This window comes from Panthera leo, chromosome Y, assembly GCF_018350215.1.
Source record: "Panthera leo isolate Ple1 chromosome Y, P.leo_Ple1_pat1.1, whole genome shotgun sequence".
Lineage (NCBI taxonomy): Eukaryota > Metazoa > Chordata > Mammalia > Carnivora > Felidae > Panthera > Panthera leo.
The window spans coordinates 5,187,953-5,204,503 of NC_056697.1; the positions used below are offsets into that span (position 1 = coordinate 5,187,953).

General features: G+C 43.7%; 1 long non-coding RNA gene across 3 annotated transcripts in view; it reads left to right on the forward strand.

The window, feature by feature from the left end:
* LOC122212625 overlaps positions 1-16,551 on the forward strand; it is a 309,402-nt gene that overhangs the window by 20,381 nt on the left and 272,470 nt on the right. For 2 of the 3 annotated variants that reach the window (XR_006199232.1, XR_006199230.1), the window contains one exon: positions 17-84. This is a non-coding gene — a long non-coding RNA (uncharacterized LOC122212625). Of the gene's footprint in view, positions 1-13; positions 85-16,551 lie in introns of all 3 variants that reach the window. The other variant, XR_006199231.1, reaches the window with a different exon arrangement.

Here is a 16,551-nt window from a genome sequence, read left to right on the forward strand (position 1 = left end):
ATCTCCATCCCAGCAGCTCTTCAGCACTTCGAACGAGAGAGGCCAGGCTGCCAAGGCGTACTGAGCATGTCTCGCGTCCTCGGGGTGAGTAGTTTGACAAGGACCGTGTGTATGTCCATCTTAAAACTGGGATACGTTTGTCTCAGTCATATCCATTCGATTTAAAATTACTCAGTTTGCATGTGGATTGACACACTCATAGACCACACATTTAATTGATGGGTGTTAAGATGAGTCAGCACTTCTTTTTCCTGGTTCGTGCTGACAGTTCAAATCCAGGCTCTACCGCTTAGAGCTGTGTGACCTTGGGAAGGTTACTTGACATCTCTGTTCCTCATTTCCTAATCTATACATGATGGATAATGATTACACCCAAATTATAGAATGCGTCTGAGGCTAAATGACTTAATGCAGGTAAGGAGCACAGAATACTGTTTGTCACATAGTGAGAACTGTATAATTACTGTATTGTCACTATCCTAAAACATAAAACATTAACATAAAAAACAAGTAATTCAGCAGAGAAAATAGTCTATAAAGTAGTTGTTAATACATACAAGATGATGATTGGACTTAAAATTCTAAACATATCTGAATCCAAATGAGTCCATATTGCAAAGAACAGAGAACCCTGTCACATGGTACCGATTCTATTATTCCTAACCGTGATGGTATTAATATGAAGAATATTTAGATTATTAGATCAAACTAATACTTAGTTTATCATCTATCACGAAGGTTTCCATTATTTTCGATGTTTTAAATATGTTGAAAACCATGAATTACAACAACGAGGATGAAATTAAATGGTGAAAATGGAAATGTAGTCATTTAGAATAGTTTTTCTGTCTTCAGATGAAAAATAGATCCTGCAGGAAGCTAGGTCCTCGGAACTGAATACGTTTTAAAATCTAATTTGTTTTTCTTGCAGTTTGTAGATGTGGAATTGTTAAAATGTTCATATCTTTGAGCTAATGTGGCATAACAAATTTAATTTGCAAAACAAAGATGACGTGTCTAGGACATGATCCATAATCACTTTTTTCCCCTCTTTCAGCTTCACGTTGTAGGGGCTCCGCTAGATAGACTACTCAAGCATATTTTGTGACTCTGTAGAAATTTCCAAATAAATAAAGTCTTGGAAAATCATAAAAGAATAGCATTTTGGAACCAAACAGTTGCTCACAATTTATCCTTTTCACCGTTTCTAAGTTGTGTCGAGTTGTTGGAATGTCTGGGGTGCTTTGGGCTCGTAATTCACTGGGAAGCCTTCATGCCACGGTGATCGGATCCGTGGGAAGGGATGGGGGAGTTGGGAGCGGATTGGGTGGTGAGAACCACACGTGGCGTTGCCCCCCCAAGACGGGGTGGGCCGACGGGAGGGTTGCCTGCAGCGTGGTAGCTCCTGGGGCCGCCGTGGCCGCCCCCTCATACCCACCACTGTGCTCCACCCTTGGCTGGCGGCTTCCCCAGCACGAGCCGGGCCTTACTTTGAACACCGCGGCAAGTCTGGAGGTGCTGCGGTTGGAGGCTGGCAGCCAGTGCTCCACTTGCAGTGGGTCTCGGTTCATTCTGGAAGGCAGATTGGAGCGGCACGTCTGGTCACTGCTTCTAAATGCAGCTTAGCATCTGCGTGCAGTCTCATCACACCTTCGCCGTGTCACACAGAGATGGCCAGACTTCAACATCGGTGCGCTCCTGGGGTGTCTGGTTTCGTAGAGCGTCATCTTTGAAGGTCGTTCACGCTTCATGTTGCTGCTTTGGCAGAGTGTGTGGGAAGGGGGTAAAGAGTAGCCCAAAGGGTTTATTATAATTGAGTTTGTCTATTTAAAGGGCCATTTACTCTGCCAATAGCAGGGATTATTATTATTATTAGCTCTAGCTGTAGTAGTAATTATGGTAGGAAAAGCAGGGGACGGGGAGAGAGGAAAGGAATCTAGTAGCCATCCTAATGCCATTAATATTTATTGGGCCCACTGCTAAGGCCTGCCACGTAGAATGTCGTGCAGTACTTACATGGGCATTACAAACAGCGTGTCAGTATGGTTCTCAGGTTGGAGATGACGTACAGAGGGGTTGCGTGACTCGTCCCAGCTCGTGGAGCTAGGAAATGATACAGGTGGATTCAGACCTCTGCGGTCGGCATCCTTCATACCCGCTCCCATCTATGTCCTTAGAATCAGGACCTGGGCTTGATTATTCCGTATGCTCATCTTAAGATATAACTTGTCACTATGGGTTTGATCTTTTTAGCCTCGATATCCTCATCTACGGAAAGTCCCTCATAACGATAACCAATCTTTCTCGCAAGCTTAATGTGAGGGGGGGAAAAAGATGTTGTTGACAAACTGTTTTGTAAACTATAAACCCTTCATCAATAAATGTTAGTATCTTACTGGTGTTAAGTATTTTGTCTTCTAGAAATGAGACTAGTATGCAGTTATAAAATGTTGACAACAGTAAATGCTCTCAATTCATTCTCAGGAGTTGTGATCCCAGGATGTTGGATGTGGAGGTTATCCAGTCCACAAGTGCTCAGTCAAGTGCTGCGTATTTGTATCATTTAGGGGAGCTTCTAAAAATGGTTGTTGCTCAAGATTCAGTCCATTTTTGGAAATGGTATTTCATTGGTCTGGTGTAGGGCCGAAGCATCTAAGTATGTGTACACGTGCACACATACGTATTTGGACGTGTAGACGTGTGTCTGAACATACGCGTTTATATGTATGTCTGTGTGTGTTCTCCAGAATGATTCTAGTATGTAGCCAGAGGGCAAAAATGGCTGGATTCAACCAGCCAGCTTCCTTCTGATGTGAGGGGTGACCATCTGTTCACCAAGGACAGCCCCCTGGACACATGCTGCCCACTGTCCCACCTGGTTAGCCCACCCCCTTTTACTCTCAAAAGTCATTGTTGGGATGGCACATGATACAGGGTTACGTAGGTCATGTAGGCCCCTGCTGATGAGGAACTGAGGTTTTGGGAGGCTATTGTCCTTCTAAAAGGAATAGAATATGAGATTGTTGCAGAGCCATGTTGAACATCTTGTGAGTAAGTAGGATGTTTCATGTGATTCTTAAGCTGAGAGGATTTCTCAATTTTTCTTTGATAATAAGAAGTCTTTAAAATAAGAATACGCTGTGTTTCCACGTCAGCCAACAAAGTTTTGCGATACTGACGTCTCATCCCACAGGTTGATTCACGTAGAAAATAGTTGATCCTCGTTTATAATTGCTGAAAGCAGCTTCTTGTGAATACTGTCCTTTGTTATTTAACAAATTAGATTTAAGAAACAAATCAACAGCTTTATCAACTGTCTGAATACTGGTTTTCTGAACATCACATATGGTCCTTCTGGGTACGATGTGCTTAATGACAATATTTATGCAACCTCGGACCAAAAGAACATTCGATCCTGACCAAGAGATTTGACCTGTTGTTCCTCTGACAAAATGATGCAGTGTTCTTAGCTGACGGTTTCTCAGCCGACGTCAGACTTGATTTTGGCATTAAAGCCAGCATTACCCTGCATATCCGTGCCCCAGAATAGCTAAGATATTTTTCAGCCAGTAGTCTGGGTTTTAAAGGATGCACAGGGAGTCTGTATTCAGTCCACATACAAATCCATGGATGTGGGCATTTTGCTGTGGTGATAGTAACGTTATCCTTTCATCACTGGGCTGCTGTTCCAGGGTGACCCGATCAGAAGTGCAGATCTACGAAGATAACAGGTCTCCGAGTGAAACCAAGGATGCTAGAAGTTTACGTCACTGGGCAGTAATGAGTGTCTGCTTGTGGAGCCCGGGAACTGTATGATACCCTAAAGATCCAATACAGTAGACCATACGAGACTGGGGTGTTCTCACTTTTGTTTGTGTATGATTATGGATGAACACCAGAAATTCATTTAACTTTTTTTAATTCTGGCATAGTTAGCATACAGCGTTATAGTAGTTTCACGTGTATGATATAGTGAGTCAACAATTGTGTACCTTACTCAGTGCTCATCATAGTGAGTCAACAATTCTGTACATTCAGTGCTCATCATAGGGATTTAACACTTCTGTTCATTACTCAGTGCTCATCATAGTGAGTCAACAATTCTGTTCATTACTCAGTGCTCATCCTGGTGATTCGGTAATTCTGTACATTACTCAGTGCTCATCAGAGTGAGTCAACAATTCTGTACATTACTCAGTGCTCATCTTGATGATTCTGCAATTCCGTACGTTACTCAGTGCTCATCTTGATGAGTCAACAATTCTGTACATTACTCAGTGCTCATCTTGATGAGTCAACAATTCTGTACATTACTTAGTGCTTATGTTAATGAGTCAACAATTCTGTACATTACTTAGTGCTCATCTTGATGAGTCAACAATTCTGTACATTATTCAGTGCTCATCTTGATTCAACAATTCTGTACATTACTCAGTGCTCATCATACTGAGTGAACAATTCTGTTCATTACTCAGTGCTCATCATAGTGAGACAACAATTCTGTACATTACTCAGTGCTCATCATACTGAGTGAACAATTCTGTTCATTACTCAGTGCTCATCAGAGTGAGTCAACAATTCTGTACATTACTCAGTGCTCATCTTGATGAGTCAACAATTCTGTACATTACTTAGTGCTTATGTTGATGAGTCAACAATTCTGTACATTACTTAGTGCTCATCTTGATGAGTCAACAATTCTGTTCGTTACTCAGTGCTCATCTTGATTCAACAATTCTGTACATTACTCAGTGCTCATCATACTGAGTGAAAAATTCTGTTCATTACTCAGTGCTCATCATAGTGAGTCAACAATTCTGTACATTACTTAGTGCTCATCTTTTTTTTTTTTAATTTTTTTTAACATTTATTTATTTTTGAGACAGGGAGAGACAGAACATGAACAGGGGAGGGTCAGAGAGAGGGAGACACAGAATCTGAAGCAGGCTCCAGGCTCTGAGCTGTCAGCACAGAGCCCGACGCGGGGCTAGAACTCACAGACTGCGAGATCATGACCTGAGCCGAAGTCGGGCGCTTAACCGACTGAGCCACCCAGGCGCCCCTACTCAGTGGTCATCTTGATGATTCTGCGATTCCGTACATTACTCAGTGCTTATCTTGATGAGTCAACAATTCTGTACATTACTCAGTGCTCATCTTGATGAGTCAACAATTCCGTACATTATTCAGTGCTCATCTTGATGATTCTGCAATTCTGTACATTACTTAGTGCTCATAATAGTGAGTCAACAATTCTGTACATTATTCAGTGCTCATCATGGTAAGTGTGCTCTTCATCCATGTCACCTATTCCCCCCAACCCTCACTTCCTGTCTGATAACCACCTGTTTGTTGTCTACAGTTATGAGTCTGGTTTTTTGTTTTTTCTTTTTTCTTTGTGTGTTTGGTTTCCTAAATTCCACCTATGAATGAATACCTGTGGTGTTTGTCCTTCTCTGACTTATTTCTCTTTGCATTATACTCTAGCTCTATCCCTGTTGTTGCAAATGGAAAGGTTTCATTCTTTTTTATGGCTGAGTAATATTCCATTGTATACATGTACCACAACTTCTTCATCCATTCATCTGTTGATAGACACTTGGGCTGCTTCCATAATTTGGCTGCTGTAAATAATGCTGCTATAAACATAAGGGGGCATATATCTTTTGAAAGTAGTGTTTTTGTATCGTTTGGGTAAACACCCAGTGGAATTACTGCATCGTGTGGTAATTCTGTTTTTACGTTTCTGAGGCACCTCCATACTGTCTTCCACAGTGGCTGCACCACTTTGCCCTTCCACCAGCAGGGCATGAGGGTTCCTTTTCCTCCACATCCTCGCCAACACTTGCTGTTTCTTGCGTTTTTGATTTTAGCCATTCTGACAGGTGTGAGGTGGGATCTCATTGTAGTTTTGATTTGCATTTCCCTGATGATTAGTGATATTGAGCATCTTTTCATGTGTCGGTCATTTGGATGGCTTCTCTGTAAAAGGATCTGTTCATGTCTCCTGCCCATTTTTTAATTGGATTATTAGTTTTTTGGGAATTGAGTTGTATAAGGTTTTTATATACCCTGGATACTAACCCTTTGTTGGATATATTATTGGTAAGTATCTTCTCCCATTCAGTAAGTTGTCTTTTTGTTTTGCTGATTGTTTCCTTCGCTGTGCAGAAGCTCTTTATTTTGATGTAGTCCCAATAGTTGATTTTTGCTTTTGTTTCCCTTGCCTCTGGAGACCTATCTAGGAAAATGTTGTTATAGCCGATTTCAGAAAAATTACTGCCTATACTCTCTTCGAGACTTTTTATGATTTCAGGTCTCCCATTTAGGTCTAAATTTAATCTGTTTTGTGTTTGTTTTTGCGTATGGTGTAAGAAAGTGGTCCAGTTTCATTCTTTTGCATGTTGCTGTCCAGTTTTCCCAGCACCATTTGTTGAAGAGACTTTTTACCATTGCATATTCTTGCTTCCTTTGTCAAAGATTAATTGATGATATTATGGTGGTTTTTCGTTCTGTTCTATTGATCTGTGTGTCTGTGTTTGTGCCAATACCACACTGTCTTAACGACTGCTGCTTTGTAATGTAACTTGATGTCTGGAATTGTGATGCCTCCAGGTTTGCTCTTCTGTTTCAAGATTGCTATCACTGTTCAGGTCTTTTGTGGTGCCATACAAAGTTTAGGATTGTTTGTTCTAGTTCTGTGACAAATGCTGTTGGTATTTTGATAGAGATTGCATTAAATCTGTAGCTCGCTTTGGGTAGTATAGACATCGTAACAGTATTTGTCCTTCAATGCATGAGCATAGAATATCATTCAGAGGTCATTTTTTTTTTTAATTTTTTTTTTAACGTTTTATTTATTTTTGAGACAGAGAGAGACAGAGCATGAATGGGGGAGGGGCAGAGAGAGAGGGAGACACAGAATCAGGAGCAGGCTCCAGGCTCTGAGCCATCAGCCCAGAGCCCGACGCGGGGCTCAAACTCACGGACCGCGAGATCGTGACCTGAGCTGAAGTCAGACGCTTAACCGACTGAGCCACCCAGGCGTCCCCAGAGGTCGATTTTGATGTTTCTGAGATTTCTTCTACAAATCCCCAAAAAACCCTTTGCAGAATATAGTGGCACTTTCCTCGATTGTAAATTTTGAATGGTTATATGGTTGATTTCGAAAGGTGCTATGGCTGTGCCAAGTGGGCCCTCCGCAAACAGTTGGCTCATGTTATTTGAAAAAGAGGAGTGTAACTCTTTTTTTTTTTTTTTTAATTTTTTTTTTTTTAACGTTTATTTATTTTTGAGACAGAGACAGAGCATGAACAGGGGAGGAGCAGAGAGAGAGGGAGACACAGAATCTGAAACAGGCTCCAGGCTCTGAGCTGTCAGCACAGAGCCTGACGCGGGGCTCGAACTCACGGACCGTGAGATCATGACCTGAGCCTAAGTCGGACGCTTAACCGACCGAGCCACCCAGGTGCCCCTGGCCTTTCTCACTCTTTTTTTTTTTTTTTTTTAATTTTTTTTTTTTTTAGTGTTTTATTTTACTTTTGAGACAGAGAGAGACAGAGCATGAAGGGGGGAGGGTCAGAGAGAGGGAGACACAGAATCCGAAACAGGCTCCAGGCTCTGAGCTGTCAGCACAGAGCCTGACGCGGGGCTCGAACTCATGGACCGTGAGATCATGACCTGAGCCAAAGTCGGACACTTAACCAACTGAGCCACCCAGGCGCCCTGAGGAGTGTAACTCTTAATGGGATTTAGAGTCCAAGAAATGTATACTCTTCTCGTAGTTGTCTAATTTACGAAAGAAAGGTCAGCAGATTTCCCCATTTTCTGAGGAAAGGGGACAATTAAAAGAAACACTCCAGCTGTTTTTCTGATTCTCCCAAGACATGCTGAGTGTCCCTCCTCTGTATTCTAAGTGCACCATGTACATTTCCTTTATTAGGATCCATTGCACAGTGTCCTAGAACTACTGTTTTGGCAGTCTTTCTCTGGTCTAGAGCAGAAACCATGTCCTTCTTAGATTTGCATGCAAAGCTCTCGGCAAAGAAATTAACCCATACTGGATTTACAAAATACCTTTGGAGGTAACACATAGTCAGGGAGCAATATTTAGGGTGACATGAAAATCTACAATGAAGCATCACGGAAACCAGACCGTTCCCATAAACAAAACACTCATTCACTATTCAGAGTCAGTTCCTTTCTAAAGGTGATCAAAAGAATGAGGGAGGTAGAGAGAGCTTATCAAAATCTGGTTTTGCTCAAATTGACCAATATGTTTTGAAGACCCTAACGCAGATGCTTTTAAATAGTTGCGCTCATCAGAGTTCACTCTGACTTAATCTGAGCGGTGGGGAATGTCTTTGAATGTGGAGATGGCCAAACGTTCATGGATACACTTTCCAGAATAATATGATTATGAGATCAACCAAGGATGACCAAATGCAAAGGGTTTAAGTAGTTCTAGAAGATGCTGGCTGATTGTCTGGACGAAAATGGCAGTATACACACCCAATAAAGCACATTACTGATCCTGGTCACCTGCTTCGTATGGCTCTACTGTGGCCCTGTTTTCCAGGGTGGCAGTTTGGCCGTCATCTCCAGAGCGTAAGGACTGCCCACCTTCCTGAGTCCGTTAGACTCCCTGAATGCTTTACTTACAGGCAGGTATCCATTTCTGAGCCACTGCATCGCCTCCGTGGTAGAGGAAAAGAGCGGTGATAGATGGAGTTGGCCTTCTGAACAGGAAGGTGCTTTTTGTAATACCAAGCAGTTACTGATTTCCCTGCGTGTGTTCAAAGGAGTGTAACCCACCTGGCGTATTTCAGTTGTGCCTATCCATAAAATGCCAGATGGCCCCTCGACACCAGCTTTGCTTACTAATCACAGCCAGTGTCATCTGTATATCGGCGTAACGCGCACACTGATAAAGTTGTGGGGTTGTCATGGGACTGGAGAAGGTTTATAACCACACCAGCTTCTGCACTTTACAATCCGTAATGTTTACACACCGCTTTGGGGATGTTTCTCCAAGGATAAATCGATCCCTTTAATCTTGGTGTCATCTATACATCACTGACGTGTTTCGCTCTGTGCTTTCGCCTGTTCACAAGATGAATGAAACTCTTCCTTTTGGATCTCACACCAGCGTGTGACACAGGAAGCATCGGCGACCTCACGGTCCCGGGAACCCCATCACACGCCAAGCTCTCTGACCCCCAGGCCATCAGTAGTGCTTGTACCTGATACGGGTTGCAAACTATATAGCTACCAGAAAACCAGATCTTCGAGAACATTTTCCCTGAGCTTAGCACGATTGACTGAGCCACCTGGCCTTTCTTCAGAGATCTTTTCTTTGTCTTTTGTCTTGAAGGAGGGGAGTCGATACCTACTGGTCTCCACTGTCCCTTTGTAAGAAAATCTTGCAGAGAATCTGCTTCACATTTTACCAAGGACAGTAACTGTTTCAGATGATTGGCATAATGGGGATTCTATTTCGGTTTCTTATTTTTATTTTTTTTAAGTTTATTTTTAACAGAGAGATAGCATGAGTTGGGGAGGGGCAGAGAGAGAGGGAGAAAGAAAATCCGAAGCAGGCTCTGCACCACCAGCACAGAGCCTGATTCAGGGCTCGAACTCACAAAACCACGAGACCATGACCTGAGCCAAAACCAAGAGTGCAACGCCTAACTGACCGAGCCCCCCAGGTGCCCCTCTATTTCTGTTTTTTGTTTGTTTGTTTGTTTGTTTGTTTTTAAATAACAGTTGTGACTTTAAAATGCAATATACAGCAGTTGTATTTTTTTAAATTAATTTTTAAGTAGGTTCTATGTCCAGTGTGGGGCTTGAACACAACCCTGAGATCAAGAGTTGTGTGCTCCACTGACTGAGCCAGCCAGGTGCCCCAAACGGCAGGATTATTTTTTTTTTTAAACAAGATAATGTTATATGTGAGCTGCAATGCATTTCATTTGAATATTGTTTGTTCCACTATTTCTGTGTTTCAGTTCTTCTTTTCCATAGTTTTTACTCTATGAAAAATGATGTATTTTAGAATAGATGACTCTGCCATTGTCCACTTCTAGTTTTCCAAACAGACACTTCTGAGATGGTTTTTAAAAAGTAACATTTTGGGAGCACCTGCGTAGCTTAGTTGATAAGCATCTGACTCTTGATTTTGGCTCAGGTCATGATCTCACAGTTTGCGACATCGAGTCCTTAGTCGGGCTCTGTCCTGATGGCATGGAGCGTGCTTGGGCTTCTCTCTCTCTCTCTCTCTCTCTCTCTCTCTCTCTCTCTCTCTGTGTGTGTGTGTGTGTGTGTGTGTGTGGTGTGTGTGTGTGTGCCCCCCACCAACTCTCACTCTCTCAAAATAAACATTAAAAAAAAAAAATAAGTCACATTTTGGCTTTTACACAAGCGATGGAATCACGCTTCTCAGGAGTAAAACTTTTTTCCAGTAATGTCTGCACCATAATAGCCATGACACGACCAATTCTAAATTTCAAAATGATGAGGAAATCGGTATATTAAGTTAATTTTGAGAAGCATCACTTTTAGAGCAGCCTGTTGCTCTAGTGACGTTAATAGCGTGTACACCTTTTTGTAATGGAGAACTAACTAGAATCACTGAAAAAAACTTTTTAGCGTTTATTCACTTTTGGGAGAGAGAGACCATGCACGAGCAGGGTAGGGGCAGAGAGAGAGGGAGATAAGAATCCGAAGCAGGCTCCAGGCTCCGATCTGTCAGCACAGAGCCCAATGTGGGGCTCAAACCCATGAACTGTGAGATCATCACCTGAGCCAGAGTTGGACACTTAACCGACTGAGCCACCCAGGCGCCCCTGGAATCACTTTTTAACATGGCTTGGTAGGGAGTCTACGGTGAGGGAAGACCTGAGGATTGGTTTCTTCAGCCTTTTGATAAGATACTGGTAGAGATACGGCTTCCTCTTCCTAGATAACCGGTTTCTCACAGTAACCATAAATATTCTTTTGGATTTCACAGACCTGTATGTTCTGCTAAGGTCAAGGTTTCAGATAGAGCTTAATAAATTTGTGGTAGTATTTGGTGACTCAGTAGGGCTTTGGTTTGTCCTCGGCCAGACTCTCAAGAGAATATCCTGTCCTAGCCTCTTTTTTTTTTTTTTTTTAATTTTTTTTACATTTATTTATTTTTTGAGAGACATAGAGCACAAGTTGGGGAGGGACAGAGAGAGAAGGAGACACAGAACAGAAGGAGGCTCCAGGCTCTGAGCTGTCAGCACAGAGCCCGACACGGGGCTCGAACTCACAAACCGTGAGATCATGACCTGAGCTGAAGTTGGACGCTTAACCGACTGAGCCACCCAGGCGCCCCTGTCTTAGCCTCTTTAAACTGTGGTGTTTCTCCCACTCCAGGTGGGGACAGCTTCTCCAAGGTGGTCTCTGACTTTAGTGATGCCCTTCTCTGGGCAGAAAGTCCACATGCTGTCCAATCCCATTCAACTCCCAGTTGTAAGGAGAACAAAATTTTGTGACTGGAAACACAGCTGCTTATCTTTCACGTCTACCCAGATATTTCTGCTACGCTGCAGGGAATCTCCATCAGTTAAAACTGGTAGAATACGGATGACAAACAAGCATATGAATAGATGCTCTGTGCCTTCTGTCATCAGGGACATGCAAATGAAGACCATCATGAGATACCACTACACGACTGTTAGAAAGGGTGGAATTCAAAACACTGACAACACCAAATGCGGGGGGTGGGGGGGGGGGGATAGATCAACTGGGACGGTGTCATTCACTGCTGGTGGGCATGCAAGATGGTGCAGCCACTTGGGAAGACACTTGGATGATTTCTTACAGAACGACACAGCCTTACCATATGATCTAGCAATCGTGCCGTGCAAAGGAACTGAAAACTTACGTCTATGCAGAAACCTGCACGCAAATACGTAGAGCAGCTTTATTCATAACTTCCCAAACTTGGAAGCAGCCAAGGTGTCCTTTAGTAGGCAAAGGGCTAAACTGTGGCACATCCAGACAATGGAGTATTATTTAGCACTAAAAAGAAATGAGCTATCATACCAAGAAAAGACCTGGAGTGAACTTGTAGTGCATATTACCTAGTGGAAAGAGCTAACCTGAAAAAGCTACGTACTGTGTGATTCCAAGTCGATGACATTCTGGAAAAGGCAAAACCGTGGAACAGTAGACAGATCAGTGGTTGCCAGGTGAGTGTGGGAGACATGAATAGAGCAGAGCACATAGGACTTTCAGGGCAGTGGAAAGACTCTATGATACTATCGTGGTAGCTACTTGTCATCATACATTTGTGTAAACCTATACGACGGACAGTACTGAGAGTGAACCCTAATGTAAACTGTGGACTTTGTGCAATTACGATGTGTCCATGTAGCTTCATCAGTCTGTAACCACGCTCTTGTTGGTACTAGGAGAGGCGATGCGTGTGTGGGGGCACAGGTGTGCAGGCAGGAGATATCCCTTTACCTTCCTGTCAGTTTGGCTGTGCGCCTGAAACTGCTCTAAAACATAAAGTCTTAATAAAGACAGAAGCAGAAACTAGTGATCACATTTTGGTGTAGCATGATCACTTACTTCACGAGATCGGAGCCTCAATTTATGCTATTTAAATGCGATTTAATCCTCGGGTTGCAGAACTTACAATACCCTGTGTTCTCTGTGTTGGTTTCGTGCATAGTTTGTTTGCACACATTCTGCGTAAGCTCTTATTTAGGTTATTTTATGAGTCCATCTGTGTATCCTAGATGCGGAAATGTGCTTTCTGCCTACGCCTTTTAGATGGCATTCCTCGCCTTTTCCTTGAGTTCTTTAAGCAGTATGACCAACCTTTCTGTATACCAGCACAGGTCCGCTACCTGCTTGGATGCCATGCCCCTGGCAGGTACCTCCAACATAAACTTGTACTCCGGAATCCATCGGAAACCATATTTCCTTCTTTTTCTCCAAATGTGTGGAGTTTTAATAATTTTAGGAACAATTTACTAAGTGCTCGCTCTGAGGCAGGGATCCCACTAAACGTTAGACATTATCATTTTGTTTGTCTGCCCAACAGCGTGGGCAAGAGCTGGGTGGTGATTTTATCCCTCTTTTGAGATCTGCAGGCTGCAGTTTAGTTAAGTAACTTTCCCCAGGTTGTGCAGCTAGCGGTCGGACCAGCCAGAACCACAGAGCTCTATCATCCTAAAGCCCGTCGTCTTCATCGGCGTGCTCCCTCCTGGTTGGTAACTCAGCCTTCGTCCGGGCTCTGCAGCAGGCCTCACCGCGTCGACTCTGTTCGCCCCTGGCCACGTCTGCAGCACTAGCCTCGGCCGCTCCTTACCTGTGCACCGCCTTTCAGACAGAGTGGTTTCCTCCTCTTCTGTAGCCCGTGTTCTCCCGTACAGTCCCTGAGGGCACATGTGGCTCCCTCGGTTCTGCTGGTCTCCCCCTCTTCTGCCCATCTTGTGAACCCCACACCCTGCAGCGTCCACTTCACCCCTGACCTGCTGGATGACGTTTCCCCGGGCGTCCTGTGCGGAGCTGCCTCACTCTGAGCTCACTTAGGTCGCTCTGTGTGTGGAGATGTGGTTGCTTTCTGCTGTGGATCTCTCTGACGTACTCGGAGTTCCTCGAAGACAGCTCAGGTTTCATTTGCCTTTGTATCTCCAAGATCTGCAGTGTGAAGAGCTTGATCATGATGTAAGAAATATTTGCTCAACGTATTCCCACTCCCCACATGTGTGTGACTCGAAGTCTTACAAGGTCAGAGCGTCTAAGGGCATCCCTCCGTCACGTCTTCTCTACTCTCTCAAGGTTGAGCAACACGACATCTCATCACTTCTGATGTGGGTGTGGGCATCTTGCGGGCAGTTTGTCCTCCGAGCTTTTGTTCGTCTGATTGTCTGTGTTCAGAAATGCTTGCTCTCCATCAAATTCTGTGTGTCCCACGTTTCCGTTAGTGTCTCCCTGGGTGCTCATACCGTGCTCATCTTGTGTCTCATTTGTGTGGAATCTCTACTGGTGCTTTGGACCCATTGAAGTCTCTGTTCCTTTGGGTTGGCATCTCCAATCATGCCCTTCCTCGTTAAGGCACATATGATGTGCTCTCCTTCCTGTTGTCTCCTCCTCTTCCTGCTCTCCCTCCCTCTCCTTCTTTCCCTCCTCTGCCCCTCCTCTCCCTCCTCTTCTCCTCCTTAAAGTAGGGTCTACACCTACCATGGGGCTTGAACTCAAGACCCCCAGATTAAGAGTTTCGTGCTTTACCTACTGAGCTAGCCAGGCGCCTGTCTTTCCTGTCTTCGTGATCCTTTATTAGAACCTTGGTCCATTCGTTCATCACTGTTGATTGACATAAACATATTCACATACATCACTGTTTATTTACACACAGATTTTATAATTTTATCGTCTTCCTGTTTGTATCGTAATGCCATGCAGTGCACCTCCTGCATCCCAGCCAGGAAATGCTTACTGCAAGGTCCGTCCAACTGCAGAGCGATTTCAAAGGCTTGCTTACTTATTCAGCCTTGAGCTATCTCTTGATTGAAAAGAAGTGACTTTCTTTCCTGAACAATAAGCACATATAGTAGTATCAATTTTTATTTCAAGAGTTAAATAATTACTTATTAAAGAAAACTTCCCATTTTTAGGAGTTTGCAGTAATCATGTAAATGAGTTAGTGACTTTTACCCACGCTTTATTGAGGGAGCTGCTAATTTTCTATAGGTGTGTCAGTAGAGTTTCATTACATTGGGATGATATGGTTCTTTAGAAAAGTAAGTATTTTAGAGGTGCCTGGGTGACTCAGTCGGTTAAGTGTCTGACTTGAGCTCAGGTCATGATCTCATCGTTTATGAGTTTGAGCCCCGTGTCGGGTTCTATGCTGACAGCTCAGAGCCTGGAGCCTGCTTCAGTTTCTGTGTCTCCCTCTCTGTCTCTTTGCCACTCCCCTGCTTGTGCGTGGGCTCTCAAAAATAAGTAAACATTTTTTTAACGTTGGTTTGTTTATTTATTTATATACTTTTGAGGTGGGGGGGGGCAGAGAGAGAGGGAGACAGACAATCCAGGCTGAGCACGGTCAGTGCAGAGCCCAATGTGGGTCTCAGACTCACAAACCGTGAGATCATGACATGAGCTGAAATGAAGAGTTGGATGCTTAACCGACTGAACCACCCAGGTGCCCTAAGTATATAAACGTTTTAAAAAAAATAAGAAATAAGAAGCAAGTATTTAGAATGCTGTGCAGGGGTCCGATCTCAGGACCAAGGAGAGCCTTGACTTGGGAAGCCCGTCAGGCTGGCTCCCTGAGACCGAAGGTAAAATGTCAGTGTAGCGGTCCACCAGCTGTCCGAGCAGCACATGTCCGTCATGTGTAAGATACAGTATTCCATGTCAGAATTTTATAAGACACAATCTGGAGATGTTTTCTAAACATCAAGTAGTATAAAAGCCTAAGTGCTTAATAACTACTTCAGTTTATCTTACTGAATTGTCCAGTACATGTGATTGAGCTGTTTATTGTTACTGTCTTATATTTACTTCTTTCCCCCTTCTCCCTTTCCCATCTGCTTGTCCTTCTCCTCTCCATTCTCCTTCTCCTCCTCTTTTCCGTTCCTTCTCTTCCTTCCTCTCTTTTCCAAGTGATGCCGTCGAGTGACCTGTGCTCACTTGCATATAAGGTTTTTGTTCTACAGCATGAGCATGCCCCCTACAGCTGTGGACCTCAGGAATTTTTGTTTGCATGCATTTTTCTCAGAAAGGAGAAGCAAAAGATAAAATGGAAGACAAACAACGTTTCTGGGGCAGCTGTGCACGTGAGAAAGTGTCCCTGCTGCGTTCCACAAAGTGGTTTGTTTGATCCTTGTGTACACATAAGCGGCTTCACCTCGCAGGGAGAGCGTGGTCAGACTGCCACCTGTCACGGCCACACCTGTACCCGACTGGAACAGACGCCTTTCATGCGCTTCTGTGGTGATACGTGGAGAGTGGCTTGGGGGCTGTGGTCAAAAAATAAACAAAACTCGGTCTTCATGGATGGACATCTCCCCGCAAGTGTTTGCATGGGATTTCTACCGATTTGTGACCGAGCTGTACCCCAGGCAGTTCGGGATTGTTGGGTCCAAGTAGATTTATGTGATGCCCCGTGCTGTTGCACTTGACAAGCTTAGTATTTGATACACGTAATAAAGTCTTCTTCGCGGAGAAAAGGATCGCTGACAGTGGGCACACTAATTCACACCGTTTCCTTTTGAATATCACTGTGTGTTTTGTCACTGACATTTTCCCATGAAATATTCTTCTGTCTCAAGTAAAGTGCCTCTGTTTAATTTCCTTCAGGATAATGAATTCTTTACAAGGAAAAGCTGTTTTGTGTGGGGCCTCATTTCTGTTCTTTTACCTTGCTGCTACTTTGCAATTTACTTACGGTTCTGTTCTTTGTTTGAGAACGCTGCTTTGCCACATGGCCGGACTTTGTTTTTCCTACACGTCACTGTCCCCGCTTTGTGACAAGCATGCTGTCTGCAGGCATCTTGTTCTTACCCA